Genomic DNA, 19,276 nt, shown 5'->3' with positions numbered 1-19,276 from the left:
ACCATGTATTTCATAAAGGAATATCACAGCAATCTAACAACCCATACACCAGAAAGGTAAACATTAAACCCACCCACATGCCCCTCTGTTATGAGAGGAGCCCTGAATATTCTCAGCATGTATTACCAAATATAAAAGAAAATAGCACTTATCAGTAAACACAAAAAACAGAAGTACTAGTTACAGGAAAAGAAAGATATTTTATAAACATATTTTATTTGTGGTTCATTTTTGTCTACATTTTCCAAAACCTTTGCAACAAGAGAGATTAGATATATTCCAGGAAAAGGCTCCTTTGCTTAGTGTTAGGGATATTACAGGGACAACAGTTTTGTTGTCCACAACTCAAGGGTCAAAGGTCTAGCTACATTATAATTTACTTGTAGCCAGTGGTCCAGGGTGGTGAGTAGAGAATGTGGATTGCAGGTAGTTGTAGCGGGTCAGTGTGTGTGTGTGCTGGTCAGGTCTGGTAGCCTTAATTATCAGGTTTCTCTGTTTGATAGTGTTAGGTTTGTGGTGTAGTACAAGGAAACCTGGGTTCACTGGGGGAGGTGCCAATATGTTAGCCATCCCAAAAGGAATACAGTCAAACAACACAACTTAGACCAACACAGATGGGCGGTTGCCTCCTAAACTACTCTTTCTTCCACCCGCTACTCCTCTCTATCAGGGCTGGAACTAGGGTTAGGCAGAAGAGCCACTTTTCCCTCCACTTCAAGTGGTCGTGGCGATTCCGTCCAACCCCGCGCAATATAATTGAGCATGCGCACACACGTCTCCACGTGCACAGGGTTAGGGGCAATGAGGCTGGCCGGGTTGCCTAGGGCACTGGCTTTTCTTTCTATCCCCACCACTCCTCTCTTTCTACTTATACACTTACAGAGTGGAGTTAGAGGAGGCAGGAGAGGTATGCAAGTGGGGTCCTAGTGCCCCGCCCACCTCTAGACACTTGCCTCTTCTGCCCACCTCTAGTTCCAACCCTGTACCTTTCCAGGTTTCACTAATGCAGACTTAGACTTATTCAAGCACATTAGAGTAAAATACAAAAATATTACTTTATTGCACATGTGCGGACCTAAATCTGTAGAGAGACGACTAAGAAAGGTTAGTGACTTTTTCTTAAAAGTCACACCGACCCAGGGGAAAAAAGTAGCAACTGGATTCAGTGGGGTTGCTTAGCATACTGGCATTACCCTCCCAGTTGACCATGGATGGGCTACTTTGACAAGGTATTGTATCCCTGAGCAATGTGTAACTAGGTTAAGGAAACTCTATGCTGTGCAAAAAGTTTCCCGTTGATCAATGGCTAGATAGGGGAACACTTTGAGGTTGAGTCAGGTGAAAGGCAGGGGTGCCCTTTAAGCCCACTCTTGTATAGTTTTGCAATAGACCCTTTGATAATAACATTGCAGAAGTGCGGCTTGGAGGGTATCAGTGTCTCTGACTGTCAGCCCACAAGATTAGTAGCCTATGCGGACAATGTGACAATTGTAATTTCCTATTTGGATGCGGTTATGGCCTTAGATAGTGACATCCATATTATATTCAAGGGCCTCTGGTTCTCAAATCAATCAAGACAAATCAGAGACTTTGTTGGCTTTGGAAACTGAACCTTCTTTTAAGTTTAAAGATTTTCCAGTAGCCCCTTCCCAGGTTGATATATTGGGCATCAAATTTGGGAGAGGTAATAGCTCACAGGTTAAAGGGGAATAAAAACTGGATACTTCAATGTCAAAGGTTCAGAGATGGAAATCAAGGAGTCTGACTTATAAAGAAAGAATTAGTGTTATTAAGATTTTCTTGATCCCAATCTTAATTTAATTTTGTATGTGTTTCCTTTACCAGAAACCTTGTATGAATGATAAAAAAAGCCTCTTCTTTCAAATGATTTGGGGGAGCAGGCTGAATCATGTAAAGAGGGGGATAACATTCCTAACGAGGGAGGAGAGGGGCCTGGGTATGATATGTCCTGTCTTGTTTTTTAGTATAATCTCAAGTCTTATTTGGGGATTTTGTCCCAAAATAGTAAGTCTCCATGGGAAAACCGTGTTAAATTTTGGATATCCCCCTTTATTAAGGAATGGATACAGGGAGGGAGAGTGAACGAGGTTCAGGTTTGTGGTGGTTCTGTCCCATCATATTTGGCTTTGGCAAAGAAAGACTCTGTAACAGACTTGCCTGGTGGTGTAGTGGGGGGTGCGACAGGGACGCCCGTTGCACCCACTTGCTTCCTCCTTGAGTGCTGTCTTCTGTAATGCTTCTGGGTTTGTGCCGCTCGGAGATTCTCAGCTTTACCCGGCGGGCCAAAAGTGAGGTTATCGATTGGCGTGAAAATTTGAAAATGTAAAGGGCTTTCTGTGTATTGTTCATTGCCCAATGTAAAGGTCTAATTCTTAGTTCCTGGGTGCGTTTCTGAATGTTCCTGTCTGTTTGACATGCCTGTTCCTGACCTTGTTTTGCCTGCTGCCTGCCCAGACCTTTTGCTCCTGTATTGACTATTCTATTTGGATTCCGTTTTGTACTGCGAACTTGGTGTGTATTGACTCTGTGATGCTGACTTCTCTCTCATCTTCTGATTCCATACTGATAACCCTGATTGGTATTGACCCTATTGCAACGTTTGATTCCCTTGCCTACCCAGAACTTTCTCTCTGGTCCTCTCACACTAAGACCTGACGGCACCCGAGTAGCAGAGGGCTCCTCCCGAAGCCAAAGGTGGCTGTTAAAGGCAGAAGAGTAAGCCACAAACGGGATCTTTTAGTTAGTTCTAGGTTTGGGACTCTGTTCTTAACAGTACGTTTGGCCAGACATGGACGCTGAAGCAGCAACTGTTTTCTCTGCCACCACGGAGGTGAGCCTGACAAACGTACTTTAGTGCCTCGGAGAACAGAAGTCCAAGCAAGATCAGATTGTCCCGTGCCTGCATGGACTCTCAGCAAGGTTAAACACTGTCCAGCAGCAGCCTGCGGGTACAACCTCATCAGGTATGCTGTCAGAATCTCAAGTGGCAGTTTCATATTAAATTTCCAGTGGCCACCTCTAAAGGGGGGGGTAATGTAAGGGTGGTCTAGTGGGGGTGCAACGGGGACGCCTGCTGCGTCTACTTGCTTCCTCCTTGCGCGTCGTCTTCTGTGATACTTCCGGGTTCACGCCGCCCGGAGATTCTTGGCTTTACCCGACGGGCCAAAAGTGATGTCATCGTTTGGCGTGAAATTTAAAGGGCTTTCTGTGTATTGTTGTCCGTTCCTATTGCAACGTTCGGTTCCCTTGCCTGCCCAGAACTCTCTCTCTGGTCCCCTCATACTAAGACCTGGCGGCATCTGAGTAGCGGAAGGCTCCTCCTGAAGCCAAAGGTGGCTGTTAAAGGCAGAAGAGTGAGCCACAACTGGGATCTTGGAGTTAGTTCTAGGTTTGGGACTCCGTTCGTAACAGACTCTTTGTAATAAAGTGTTGAGAGAGTGAATAGTAAAAGGCTGCCTAAAAATGTTTTTGATATTTCCTGGCTGGTTTTTCAGGGCAAGGTTTTTGTTAAGGGCAATAATCTCAGTTATCTGAATGTGGTAGATTGTGGTAGGAAACTGAGATTTGGCTATTTGAATAATTTTTGTTTTTCTGAAGCTGCATACGGGATACAGAGAAGGGACTGTCCTTGTAATAAGGTAACACTGCATATCATAACTGCAATAATCCGGTATTATTTATGGCATTTAGGTTGTAAAAAATCAACAGGCCAAGATGTAGATTCAATTTAATATACTGCTAATGATGTGATAAGGAAAATCATCTTTATTAAGGCACAGGAGGCAGGGCCGTTCCTGGCATGAGGTAAGGCGAGCACCTTGCCTCAGGCGGCAGTGAACGGCCAGTTACAAGGGGCAGCAAAAAGCTGCCTCCTGTAACTTTAAGAGCCGAATTTCCGGTTTTTAAACAGGAAATTCGGCTCTGCTAGTGCAGAAAGCACAGTATGCGCTCATTGCACTAGCGATATCACCCCGTTTGACCCACTCCGACGCTAAACTTTTAAGCGCAGAGCGGGAGAGGGGGGCGGCATCGGGGTCGCTGCCTCAGGCGGCAGCAGCCCATGAATCGTCCATGACAGGAGGTTAGAATCTTAGAGAAACTTAGATTATGGGAAAATGCTTATATTTCTTTCTGATGTGTCATTCAGGTAATTAATTGTTGTGATTGTTTTTGTGTTTCTGTATTGGTATGATATTGATTTTAAAATAGAAACATTCCCTCCCAGTGAATGCCAGTTTTTTTGTCTTTAAAGTATATGTTATAGAGAATGAAGTAGCTGGTCCTTTAACTGAAGATAAACTGAGATCATATGCCTCATATGCTTGTTGCTGCCAGGAAATAATTTATTTTCAGGTGCTGGACAGACAAAATCATTAATGAATATATATGAAGCATTTTCATTTTTGTGTTTCTGGCTCTTTATTTTAGTAGCCATATTTGCATTCCAACTGTTTACATCCCATCAGAGGGCAATTTATCTAGTTTTTTGCATGGCTGTATTATCAGCAGTGTCTGACACTTAGGACTCTGGGAGCTGCTAGACATAAACACAGTCTGAACAGAAGAATAAACAGAGCAGCTGAGTACAGAATGTTACGATAAGGTTAAAGGGACAATAGCAGTGACAGACAGGCACACACAAAGAGATATGGTAGATTTATGCTTAGAATATACAGTATACAAGATTTTTGATACCGTGTTTATTTTAATAAAATTAATTGGACAATAATAATCCCAAGACAAAAAAGAAAAAAGGCACTGTAACTGTCACCTCTGCTTGTATTATGTTGCTGTTGATAGCATTGTATTATATGATATCACTTTAGGCACGCAGTGTGGTTTTGACATATGCATGCTGTTGGTATACATGCAGTGCCACAATTGCCTTTGGTTGTACACTGTTGCTGTCTTTGGAAAAAGCACTAATGCATGTAGTCCAGCAGCAAATTGCGGGGAAATGTCTGCCATTGTCATGCTGTTGCCATATATTTAGGGTCATTTAAAGGAAAAAATATGATTCACAGAGATTATAATTGCGTACCTGAGACCTACAGCAGGAGCATTAAAACATATGACATGCCCTTTCCCAGATATCATGCCATCTAAACACTTATGAGTGATTGTAGAGCAGCACCGAAGACAGCATATACAGTGCTACGCAATATGTTGGCGCTATATAAATACCGGTACATAATTAATAATAATAATTGTACCAGTAAATATTATCTGGAATATAGGCATTATGCCTTTGTTTAACCATTATACTCTAGTTGTTTCAATGAGTATGGTGTAAGAGGGCATGAGATCAGGCTCTATTCATAGTGACAGCACAGTAGGTGTCCTTTAACTACAGGTATACGGAAACCTGTTAACCAAAAAGCTCCGAATTATGGAATGGCTGTCTCCCATAGACTCCATTCTAGTGGCATATTTAATGGGGGTGCCAAAAGTTAGGCACCCCCAAGTGATTATATATATGTGCCACACACCCCAGGCTGGTGCTCCTATAAGGAGAAAACTGCACCAGCCCGGGATTCTTACAGTATGCATCACAGAGTGATCAGCTTCCTTCTTCTTTCTTCAAATTTCCCGGGGCAGACGCATGCGTAGTACAACGAAATAGCCGACTTCTTTGTTAAAGTTCGACTTTTCACTAAAAAACAGTCATGAGAAGAAAGAAGAAGAAGGAAGCAGATTGCTCCGTGATGCCCGCTGGAATAAACCTGGACCAGTGCAGATTTCTTCTGATAGGAGCACCGGCACGGGGTTTGAGGTAAGTATATACAATCACTAAGTATATACAATCATTTGGGGGTGCCTAACTTTTGGCACCCCCAAGTAAATAGAACCTTTTCTTCTCCTTTAAGATATGGCAATCCAAATTACGGAGCAATCCATTATGTGGAAAACCCCAGGTCCCGAGCATTCTGGAATACAGGTCCCATACTGTACCTATACATTTAAAGGACAAGGCAACCCCAATAAAGATAAATTGTAAATGTATTAGCCTACTTGCACTGAAGTTTGCAGCGCTGCTGAGACTTCTTAGTCCTGCGCGATATCACTGTAATACAGCCATCCATGTTAAAATATTCATTACTTGCATAAAGTTCCCTTAATGTACAGTTTTAGACAACACCAAAATCAGGATTCTGGGCAGAATAATCCAAGAAGAGATAATCCAAAACAAGATTTGCGCCTGCGCAGATGGAGCCTTATCTAAGGCATCAGAAATATTTGGCGCAAGTGCTGAAGTTATTTGGCCACCATCTTTGTGCCAATATGTAGGAGAAAATACAGGCTGCAATAAAGAAAGCAGCAAAAGTTTTACTCAGCAAATTTTAAATAAAGTAAGATCTACAGGGCATTACAAATTTGATAGTGGAATTTCAAGGGGGGACAACTGAATGGTAAAATCTGCTTTAAGGGAGTGTCCTTGTCCTTTAAGATGCACAGTGTATATTTAGCCCTGTTTTGTGCAGCTTTATGTAAGGATAGATGCTGTCCATGGTACTGAAGCAATTAAGCCCTCTAATACTGTGACCCTTCCTTTAGGGCTGAACTACCACTCACAACCATAATGACAAGCACAAGATTTTTTTTATAGGGGATGCTGTTGAACACTATAAAAACACAGTGAAAGCATACAATTGTATTTGTACAGAAAATAACTGCACATATTATGTTTACAGATTATACATTGAAAGACACTTGTTCTGTACTCTATGTAAAATTCACAGGGAAGAGCATTTCCTATATTTTAACTACAAATAATTCCCTATTGGGCATAGATTAGAAATGCTATTTTTTAAATGCTGATATAAAATGACCCTGTGAGAGACTGGTGACATCACAAGTAGTCAATTACAACATTTCAGTGGAAGCATTCTGGACTGAGGCATAGTAACACTTCTGTAGCGCTACAACAATGGCAGCTAGTAAAGTTTACACTTAAAGACTTGAATTATGTTTAATATACAAAATGCAGTATTAATATTGTATTCCCAACTGCAGAAACTGTCATGTGTGTAAGGTATAAGTGTATGCATTCTCTAATGTTAATGTATTTGCATGTTTTAAGAATTACTCAGCTGTAAAACCTACAGTACATACAACCCTACATATTATACAGATATATTATATGTGTCTGGGTTATAAGGAATAACACATACAGTATAAATGATATGTATGTTTGTATACAGTATTTGTATTTGTATAGTGTTACTTATGTGCACAGCGCTGTACAACAATTAATTTATAACAGGAGGTCATTACAATAATAAATTACAATAAACACATAGTACAGTTGCATTAAAGATTAAGAGCTAAGTATCAAAGAGAAAAGAGGAAAAAAGTCCACGCCCCGTAGAGTTTACAATCTAAGAATCTTAGTTAAGAACAATTGCCTAGCTCCGCCTACACAAATCTTTTGGCCAGTGCTAAGAGTTTCTCTGACGGGTAACTCTTTCCTTGGGCAAGTAATGTAAAGACAATTGCAGAATGGTGATACTGTGAGCTGCTGAACTATAATGGATCTGCTCGCCATTATCTGCAGCCTTGTGATTTATTTACAATGCAATGCTTAGTGACTTGTAATATCATTTTATCATCAAAAAAAACAATTAACTATAATTTAAAGCAGAGGTTACATTATGCACAATGCATAGCCTAGAATAGACTAATAATAATAGCTGGACTATTTAGTATAGCAAAAAGACATATCTAGAGAATTGTAGCACCATCTGCTGTTTGAAGTGTATTTCACAGCAAATTAACAACCCAAGAACTGTTTCTAACTAAAGTGAGATTATCTAGCAAAGTGGCGTAACTATGGGGGTCCGGGAGTGTGGCAAGATCATGCCCACCTTGGGGCCATGATACATCTGATCTTAGGCAGCAGATTTTGTGCTTGAGCAGCACAGTGTGCTGCAGCGCTATTCTATAGGGGAGGCCCAATGGTGGACAGTTCCGCCACTGATTATATAAAACACAGAGCCAGATTAAAACGAAATGGGACCCTACTGCTGTTGGAGCCCACATTAAACTACAGTTGAGTGCCCTGCATCATTCCAGCTCTGATGCATGGCACATGCACACAGTCCCTGAGCGTGGTTGAGATATGCATAGGGTTGCCACATGTTCGGTTTTGACCCAAACAGTTCGGTTAATCTAATGCCTGTTCAGCTCTCAACTAACTGTTCAGTTTTCAGCCTTGTGAAACGCGAACAATAACATGGCCAATAAAAGTAAGAGCAGGGAGCAGAAGCAGCAGACTGTAGGCTAAACAGTTGGAAACTATGAATTTTTACAGTTTCTGGGACCAAACCCCTAAATTAGGCAGGCGCCTAGGACACATAGTGGGTAATTTGGCCCTGAGTAAACAGGCATAACAATAGAGACAGCAGACCCAGCAGCTGATGATGCATGTAGAGGTATAGTGGCCTGGGGTTTTAATAATGGAAAGTGCTAATAAATAGAAATACAAATAAATGTGCTTGACTTTATGATGGTGTCCATTAGATCACACCTGGATGTGTACTGTATATATAGGAGTATTATTATGAACAATATATTTTGTACCACTGTGTGTACAGTACATTGAACATATCGATTGTATACAGACAAAATAAAAACTGACAATAGGTACAGAGGGTCCTGTCCAAAAGAGCTTATAGTCTAAAAGAAGAAGAGATGTGAGACACAAGATGGGCAAGATCAGGAGAATGATTCGGAATAATGGTGGCATCTGGGGTAATAAATGATTGTATTTTGAAAATGTGCCTTCGGTCAAAGTGACATTATTTAACTGATTGGCTAAAAGTAGTGAAGGACGGTACAAAATCAAGGGAACCCCAAGGACTAAGGAGAAGGGGTTATAATGTGGTTCATAGCTTTGATACACAATTCTGGAATGATGTGGGTGTTGGATTGGGGGAAGAGAACAACCTTGGAATATGGGAACATTATGGGGAGAGTGTTTGCACAATAGAGTGCCCTGATTCTGTAAAGACACTTCAGATTCCGTGGCCATTATAAGAGAACGAAGAGCAAAAATCAGACCCAATGACTTCCAAAAGATAGCTGCCTATAGCATTATGGATACAGCACCTTCTTTAACATAACCAGATACAAAGAAACAGGTGAAGAATGAGGACTCATCAGACTTTACATATATATACAGTATATATATATATATATATATATATATATATATATATATATATATATATATATATATATATATATATATATATCTATATCTATATCTATATCTATATCTATATCTATATCTATCTATCTATCTATATATAAATATATATATATATATATATATATATATATATATATATATATATATATATATATATATATTCTTATTCTGTGAGGGTCTGTTTGTGTATTTTATTCTGCATCTCGGTCCAGAAACCTTAACCCCCATCTAAAACCTGCTGGGAGATACTATATAATGGTTTCTGTAATATGGAATCTAAAACAGGAGACAATTAACTTTCTGTGTAACTACCAACATAATGTGCCTTTAGGAGAATTCAGGAGCTTCCAGATGGTGCCTAACACAAACAAGTTCAAACAAGTGAGTTACATTGATAATAAGACGGCCTCCCCTGGTTTCTATTTACAGATCCAAGGACTTTTCTCTGATGCTGTAGCTAAAGATTCATGCATCTTACTTCATCCTTGCTGCATGTGGCACTGGGCAAGTTACAACTCTCCTCATCACTGATGAATGAGATCAGAAATATTCATTTGGGCACTTACAGTATGTGCTGTGTATAGTGCAATGCTGAATAGCAATTATGTATTACTCAGGGTAATTTACATATCGTTCCACTGATTTTTCGCCGGTGAATTTTCATGGCAAATTTGCAAATTTATTTGCCGGCGGCGTAACACGGAAATTCACTGCCTGCCGAATAAATTCACCCATGATAAATGATAAATTAACCTTACCTGCTGAATGAGAAATGCTGCTGTGACCCATTACTCAGTATACAGTATAAAACAGGGATATCTAATCTCTGGCTTTTTGGGTTCTGCTAAACTACTGTACCATTACAGTGTGTTACAGACTGTGTTGTGTTCACTTACACACAGTAACAGAATCAGGAAAGAGACAGATAAAATAAAATTATATCAGTGAAATGTATTACAGGTATAGGATCTATTACCCAGCTTGGGACCTGGTGTTTTTGGGATAAGGGATCTTTCAGTACTAAAAATCATTTAAACATTAAATAAACCCAATACGGATTTGTGCAGTTTAGTTACAATCAAGTACAAGATGCAGTTTTTCTTTATTTACAGAGAAATTAACTCAAAACCTTGGCAAGCAATTTATGGGGGCCTGGCCACCAAGTTTTTTTTAACTTAAAGGCAATGGCTTTTTATAACTTGTTTGTGGGGGGGGGCCTAGGCCATTGATTTTTTTTTTACTTTCAGGGGGGCTCCTGATCGCCAATGGCTTTTTATAACTTTTTTGGGGGGGCTGGCCACCAATGGCTTTTTATAACTTAGGGGGGTTTAATGTTTTAGTTCTGATGTCTGTGTTGCCTCTTTACTGTGGGGTGGGTGAGATATGGGGTGGGGCTTGAGGGTGGGCGGGGACCAGGGGGCCCAGAAAATGTTGCCATACAGGGCCCCGTGATTTCTGAAGGTGGCCCTGTCTATGGCCACCTTTAGAAGCACTTGTGGATCTGGATAGACTTGCCACTTTTTACATTTTTCTACCCTTTTGAATGTTTCTAAATATTCATGCTGGAGCTGATGTTACTCATCCCATTCTTCTTGCATGTCCATGTCATTGTTTGATAGGGCTTCAGTTTTTTCAGGGAAATGAATTGTGAGCCAGCCCTTAAATTTGTATTTGGGAAACACAATTTACAGTGACGGATCAAATTTCAGATGAATTACCTCAGTTTTAGCAGGGATAGTCACTACTCCCTGTAAATTTCTGTAGAGCATGTGTTACATGCAACACTATAGGTGGGTCCTCACTGTACTGGTGGAGGAAGGGTTAACCACATTGATTCACACTTGCAGAATTCTGTCTCACAATGTACAAAATGATAACTCTTTTTGTTAGATCGTACACAATCTCTTTGTTTGTGCTGTACAGGTGGTACAATCATCAGTTACTTCACAGATACTTCACACAATGTCAATCATAAATAGGGTTTGCTACCTTTGAGTCCCTTGGGTATGGGGTGATTTTGCCGCAGGGGTGAGTAAGTAGGTCAGGAAATGGGCAGGCTGGACAGGGAAATGGGTTCACTAGAGGCAGGCCTCTGCTTTATAAAGGGTAATTAGCAGTGGAGAGGGTCAGGGAAGTAAGGAATTCGATTCTTACAAACAAAATAGAACTGGTTTTATTGTCCAAGACAATGCACAGGCTTATAGCGTATGCATTGTTGTACTTTTGAAGCCACTGAATGTTCCCTGGTCAAATGTGTGGGGAAAATCAGGGAGAACATTTAAAATAGGGAAGTATTAAGTATTTTGATGTGAGACTGGGGGCCAAACAACCCAACAAATTCGGGGGGCAACTCTGTAAAGGTAAACAAAACCTTTACCCTCCTATATTTGTGCAATACAAGGGCCTGTCTTTTTGACCCACCCAAAGAATAAAAGCCCCTTGCACACCTAGTTATGCCACTCATCCACTCTGGCCATGCCCACTTATGCCCAAAACATACCCACTTTCCTCTATCCCCACCCCCTTTACAACTTGTTTGACATTTTTGTAATACTTGTACATATACATGTAGTATTGGTTTCTATGGCAAGAGACTTTTTGGCAAGAGGGGTTGCTGTCAGTGGCATACCTTGATCCGGATCTTCGTGGGGGGCGGTGCACATACAGAAGCCCAACCCCTCTCCATCTTCCGTCCACTTGATCGATTGCGAGCTGGTGGCAACGTTAAAACTTATAAGGGGGCTGGAAAGGGGAAACAGATGCAGAAAACCCGTGGTCAGGTCCCCACCATAAGATTGCAGGGTCTGACTGCGCATATTAATGCCATCTGACAGGTATTTTACCGGCCTAGCTGATAAAAATTCCAGCCAAGGCTGGTATTACAAATTTAGTCTTACTGAGTGTGGCCTTACTATGCACAGACCTTCAGTTAATGTCAGTCTGTAATGTATTGCTATGACATGGAGATCTAAGAGAAACCAGGCTGTGTGGGTCAAAATCGGACAGGTGGCAAACCTACCTAGTTGCACTTCAAATCTGAGTTGGTATCTCTGCAGTTGTACTACTACTTTGAAACCAAGATACATCTCAATGCTGTATTACCAAATCCAGTGTGAAATAGTGTAGTGGTAGTAGTGGTAGTGTGTGAAATACCTTAGTGACAACCAAGAGATCCTGGTATGCTGGGAGCAGACACCTGGTGCTGTGAGTAAAACCCAAGAAAAAGTGATGTGATAGTCCATCATGAATATCCAAGTGTTCAAGAACATCTGGTGCCCAGAAATTCTTATGAAAGGGTGAGTGAGAGTTCTAGTTCTGCTTCAAGAGCATTTGCTACCACTATTCTGCAAGGGTGTAGCTCAGAGAGAAAGAATTCATACATATATAGCAGGATCTATCTGAAGGGCAGTAGGAGTGAAGTACCCCTATGTCAATAGAGGTCTGGCTATCTGTGGGTTGTGGCAAATGCTAGAGGGGCTACTGTAATATAGATAGATGCCATAGAAAGGCCACTATCATAGAAAGTAACTGATCATGCCAGACTAATATAATTGCCTTTTATTTAGAGGTGAGCAGGAACCTTGATGCCACAATGGCAGCGGATGTGATCTACTTGGATTTTGCTAAAGCTTTAGATACAGTGCCACACAGAAGGTTAATGGTTAATGAACCTGCAATAAGCTTATAAAGGCTTACATCTTATGATCAGCACCCCTTCAATTATGTATATGTATTCGTCCTGACCAAATGTTGGGCCTTCAATAAGGCTTTGGGTAAAAATTGAACCTTCAAAGGGAAACTTGACCATGGGTAGGACAATCAAGGTGAGCCCTGACCAAACATTGGACCTTCAAGGAGACTTTGGGCAAAGGTTGAACATTCAACCAATGGTAGAACATTCAAGAGGGCCCCTGGCCAAAGAGTGAATCTTCAAGAAAATGTTGCTTCTCCTCAAACTACTTTTATTGTTCTTTAAAGGGGTGCCACCTTTCAGTTATGATTTAATATGTTCGAGAATTATCAATTCTAAGCAACTTTTCAATTGGTCTTCATTATTTATTTATTTTTTTTTTTCAAATATTTTTATTTTGTTTTACAAAGAAAAAGAAACAGAAGAAAATCAAAATACAGCCTTTGCTCCTATTTTCCATGAAAAGTCTTACAGAAAGTAATGCGTTGCATGTAAAAAACAGCTTCAATAATGCAAAGATACAGATTACAATTATTGCAGTCAACAATGAGGAAAATAGGACACCAACATTAGTGAGACAGAAAAGAATAGACAGAAACAGAAACTATAGAACGTATCCATAGGGGGTGCATACTCAGTGAAGAATATGATCACATAAGAATATAGGTGTGTCTTGGGGAAAAAATGGCAAATGGCAAATCTAGGGTGCTGTCCACCTTACGTACCCATATCTAACCTATTGCCGATAGCCCTCTATATTGAACCCAGGGGTCCCAGAGTTTATGAAAAGAGCGCAAGTCACCCTTGGCAAGTGAGGAGAGCCTTTCCATAGACATATAGTTATCTAGTCTGTGTTTCACCTCCTGTAAGTTTAATGAGTTGGTTTTCCAACCCTTGGCAATAGTCTGTTTGGCTGCCGTAAATATACGGCCTACTAGCTGCCGAACCCATTTGTTCCCACCTGGCACTCGTCCATGTAGCAGAGCTTCTAGAGGGGATTTCCTAAGTATAAGCCCAGTAATGCTAGTTACCATTGTATAGACCCTGGTCCAGAACCGGACAGCCTTAGGACAATGCCACCAAATATGAATAAATGAACCAGTCTGCCCGCAACCCCTAAAGCATACCGGAGAGGAGGTGGGGTACCATTTCGAAAGCTTTTCGGGAACTAAGTACCACCTAGTGACCACCTTTTGAGAAGTTTCCTGCACCAAAATACTGGGGGAACACCTAGACATGTCCCGCAACATGTCCAGCCAAGCATCCTCCTCCAAGCAGAGACGCAGGTCTTGCTCCCACTGCTTAACAAAAATCAAATCTTTAACGGGTGTCTGGTGTATTAAGACATCATAAATTCTAGATATGGCCCCTTTATATGGGATGGAGTGCAGGCATAAGTGTTCAAATATTTTGGGTGCAGGCAAGTCCCGCAGAATGTTCCCCGTTAGGGAGAGAAAATAGTGGCGTATTTGGGCATATCTAAAAGATTCAGTGATAGGCATATGGAATTTCTCTCGGAGGGATTGGCAAGACAGAAACACATGATCTCGGGTGAGCTGATGCAGAGCAATAAAGCCATTGTCCTGCCACCAAGAGAAGGCGCCCCCCTCCCTGCCTGGAGGGAAGTCAGGATTATTCAGGAAAGATAACACTGGACGGTGGGCCGACACTAATGGGTATTTGGCAGAAGCCGACTTCCACACTTGTAGGGAATGGTTCACCGTGGGGCAATAAGTGGGGTCAGGGGAGGCTCCAATCCACATCAAATTGCTGAGAAGAGTGCCCCCCACAGAGCTTTGTTCCAACTGTGTCCAGAGAGGGGAAGTACTCTGGGTATGCCATTCCACCATCTGAGCCAGCTGAGCTGCAATATAATAGGCCCTAAGACTAGGAATCCCCAAGCCACCTTTAGTCCTATTCCGGTAGGCTATGCTTGCCCTCAGCCTAGACCGTTTACCACCCCATACAAATTTTAGGCATCGAGACTGCAGTTTGAGTAGGGTAGTCATAGGGGGGTTAACTGGAAGTGTGCGGAACAAATATAACAGATGGGGTAGGATTGTCATTTTCAGGGCATGTACTTTACCTAGCCAGGACAACCGCAAGGGTTCCCAAGAGTGTAACATAGAGAACAGTCTTCTAATTGTCCCCGGATAATTGGCATTATTTATTTTTTATAGTTTTTAAATTATTTGCCTTTTTCTTCTGATCCTTTCCAGCTTTCACTGATCCCATCTAAAAACAAATGCTCTGTAAAGCTACAAATGTATTGTAATTGCTACTTTTTATTTCTCGTCTTTCTATTCAGGTCCTCTCCTATTCATATTCCAGTCTCTTATTTAAATCAGTGCATGGTTGCTAGGGTAAGTTGGACCCTAGCAGCCAAATAGCAAACTAGAGAGCTGCTGAATAAAAAGCAAAATAACTCAAAAACCAGAAATAATAAAAATGAAAACCAAATGCAAATTGTCACAGAATATCACTCTCTACATCATACTAAAAGTTAATGTAAAGGTGAACTCCTTTAAAGGAAACTATGACTAATAAAAAGATACTTTTGTGATAGACAATAGATTTACTGCTACAATTAAATAGGTCATCTCTTCTATATCTTCCATCATGGGTGGTTGTGCCATTTAACCCCATTGGCACATAGTGTTTCATGTTTATGAAAAATTATGTTGAGCCATTTATGGCACAGTGTAGCGTCATATTATAAATGTGTGCATAATCATTTACACCTGGGGTCCCCAACTTTTTTTTACCCAAGAGACATATTCAAATGTAAAAAAAAGTTGGGGAGCAACACAAGCATAAAGAAAGTCTAAGGGCTGTGATTAGCTAGTTGGTAACCCTATGTGGACTGGCAGTCTTAAGGAGGCTCTAAACCCTGTTTTTTATGCAACAAAAACTTGCCTCCAACCCAGGATTTCAAAAAGAAGCACATGCTTTGAGGCCAAAGAGAACAACATTCAAGGGGTTGGCGAGCAAAATGTTGCTCATGGGCCACTGGTTGGGATCACTGATTTACACCATCCCAGGCATTGCAATACTTTTGAGTATTGCTCATGAGTTAATGTGGTCACCCCTATGGTTCACAAGGGCTTGGCCTAATACCAGGTATGATTAGCATAAAGTACATGACCCAATACTCAATAATAGCACTGACTCAAAAAGTGGAAGCAAGAAACTTTATTATTTCAAAACATGGCACAGATAATGGATACTATATAGAAAGTTTCTTATTTCCATGAGGTGAAACTTATATTAAGTTCAGTTTCGCAATAGTTCCCCTTTAAAATTTTGTGGAAAACTGTTGTCAAGGCAGAACCTTCAGTTGCCAAGGGATTGTCAGCTGCAGGAAGAAAATTGTATGCAAGAGAACAGACGCAGACCAGGAAGTCATAAGGGGAGAGCCAATCAGATATCTTTCCCTTTGTTTGCAAGTCAGAAGTCTCTATCAGTCTATCTTCTTACCTTCACCGCTAATGGCTGACCTGGCAAACTTGCAGACTCTGCCTAAGCCACCAGCACCTCGCAGATAACTTTGCCGGGTCCCTCTTGAATATTTATAGTTCATGGACCCGACACACTGCAAATCTCTTTGCCAGTGACATTGACATGCTGCATTTCTGTTTGCCAGGTTCTTTACCCGTTACCTTTCATTGCAATCAGTAGTCTTTTATCTGTCAGTGATGCAGTCTCTGATTTTTCAGCCTGGCCTTCAGGGACTTATTTGTTTGCAATTCAGTAGTCTCTATCAGTCTATCTTCTTACCTTCTCCCCTAAGAGCTGACCTGGCAAACTTGCAGACTCTGCCTAAGCCACTAGCACCTCGCAGATAACTTTGCCGGGTTCCTCTTAAATATTAATAGTTCATGGACCCGACACACTGCGAATCTCTTTGCCAGTGCCAACGACATGCTGCATTTCTGTTTGCCAGGTTCATTATCTTTCATTGCAATTAGTAGTTTTTTATCTCTCAGTGATGCAGTCTTTGCTTTTACAAACTGGCCTTCTTTAAGTCCTCTGTGTCTGCAAATCAACTAACATGGCCACCGTGTATAAGGGACTGTTAGGGGTTGTCATAGAAACAATTTGACATCATAACGGCTGATGCAGACCAGTCACCAGGGGAGAGCCAATCAGATCTCTTTCCCTTTACCTCTAAGACATGGGCATCCACAGATAGGGGAATGGGGGGGGTACTTCATAGTAAAGAATATTCTCTTGCCGTATATATATATATATATATATATATATATATATATATATATATATATATATATATATAGATAGATATATATATAGATATAGGGAATAAAGTACCCCTTATTGTAAAATATAAGGATATTATAAGTCTCAGAGTAGCTCCATGACTAAAGGCCGAGTGCTTTTATACAGGTCATTGAACTCTGAGGTTACTTCTAATATTCTCATATTTTACAACATGGGGTACTTTATTTATTAGAATACACAAATTTTAGTGAGTCATGTGACAAACATTACATCACTACCCACTGTTTATAACTGATGACATCACTAGTCACCATTTATAAGGATATAATTTACAAGATATTAATGGCTTTTGTGTATTATATATATATATATATATATCTATATGTGTATATATAGTCTCAAAGTTATTCTCAGCACACCATTAGATGAATTCCAACCCAGGTGCTATCCATACATACCCCTTGACAAAGGTCAAAGATGGAGACTGAAACGTTGACCTGACCAACTTTTTAACATGTATTAAATAAAAGTAAGTTTTAATTTTTTAAGAAATCCTGGTGTGCATCCATTTATTCACATTTATATATATATAAATCCTGGTGTGCATCCATTTATTCACATTTATTTATATATATATATATATATATATATATATATATATATATATATATATATATATATATATATATATATATATATATATATATATATATAGAAGCCAAGCCAAGAATAGCGACACTCACTATTCCGTGCTACAAGCACACACCTTTGAACGCCTATATTTACCCGACACTCGGTGAGTACAACTAACCCCTAAAAACTTCAGAAAAACCTGATAGTATTACACTATTGTAGCTGTCTATTGCAGGTTTACGCTTAAGATCGATCTCAGCGTGAATGAGCCAATTGAAAGCCTGTTAAGAAATTCAAAATTATATTGGGGACAGATTATCGACTTAGCGCACCAAACTCCCTGCCGTCTTATTAAGTAATTTTGTTAAGAAGGAAGAAAATACTAAGTGCTGTCCTGGCAAACAATGAGTTTGTTTCACTGATAGAATGACAATGCTATACATGTGCAACAGTTACTACTTTATAATACACAAAAGCCATGAATATCTTGTAAATTATATCCTTATAAACGGTGAGTAGTGATGTCATCAGTTATAAACGGTGACTAGTGATGTAATTTCTGTCACATGACTCACTAAAACTTGTGTATTATAATAAATAAAGTACCCCAGTTGTAAAATATGAGGATATTATAAGTTACCTCGGAGTTCCATGACCTGTATAAAAACACTCGTGTTTTTATAGGGTCATGAAACTCCTCGGTAACTTATAATATCCTTATATTTTACAAGAGGGGGTACTTTATTCACTATATATATTATAGAAAAGCTGTTGTTAGGTTTGTGTGGAAACCAAAATATGGGTATAACTAATTTGTGTAATATGTTTTCTTCCTTGACCCCCCTGGAAATTTTTCTGTGGACGCCCATGTTAGAGGGAATTATAGACTGCTAGTGGGAGATCTATTTTTCCATAAAATAGATCATCGGACCAGAGGATACTCTTCCATAGCAGCCTAGATACCGACTACTGCCACCAAGTGGCACCACACTGCATTTAGACTAGATGAAAAGAGCTTTCATTTGAAGCATCATAGGTGGATGATTTCTTTGACCAGCATAATATCCAAGGCTATAGTGATACCAAAAACTACAATTAATTTAGGTATATATAGTTTCAGTATGTGTGTGTGTGTGTGAACATGGATGCTGGGTTTCATTTGGAGGGGTTGAACTTGATGGACTTTGGTCTTTTTTCAACCCAACTTAACTCTGTAACTATATGTAAATTGGTAACTATATGTAACTATATAACTAGTAAGTGGGCTGATGGGAGCTGTTTGGGCCTCTGTTTACCAGGACTGTATTTAGCTACGATGCTGCCCTAGGCACTGGACGTATGGATGTCACGGAACTGACGTCACATGCACAGACGTAGTGGAAGTGACATCACGCAAAATGCGCCGCGCGTGACATCACTTCTGCCAACCTGCCTGGCCCCCTACCCCCCACCCCCCAGCTCTTTCACCAGATTTCCTATGG

The sequence above is a fragment of the Xenopus laevis genome, chromosome 1S (assembly GCF_017654675.1).
Source record: "Xenopus laevis strain J_2021 chromosome 1S, Xenopus_laevis_v10.1, whole genome shotgun sequence".
In the NCBI taxonomy this organism is placed as follows: Eukaryota; Metazoa; Chordata; class Amphibia; order Anura; family Pipidae; genus Xenopus; species Xenopus laevis.
This window is presented reverse-complemented; position numbering follows the sequence as displayed.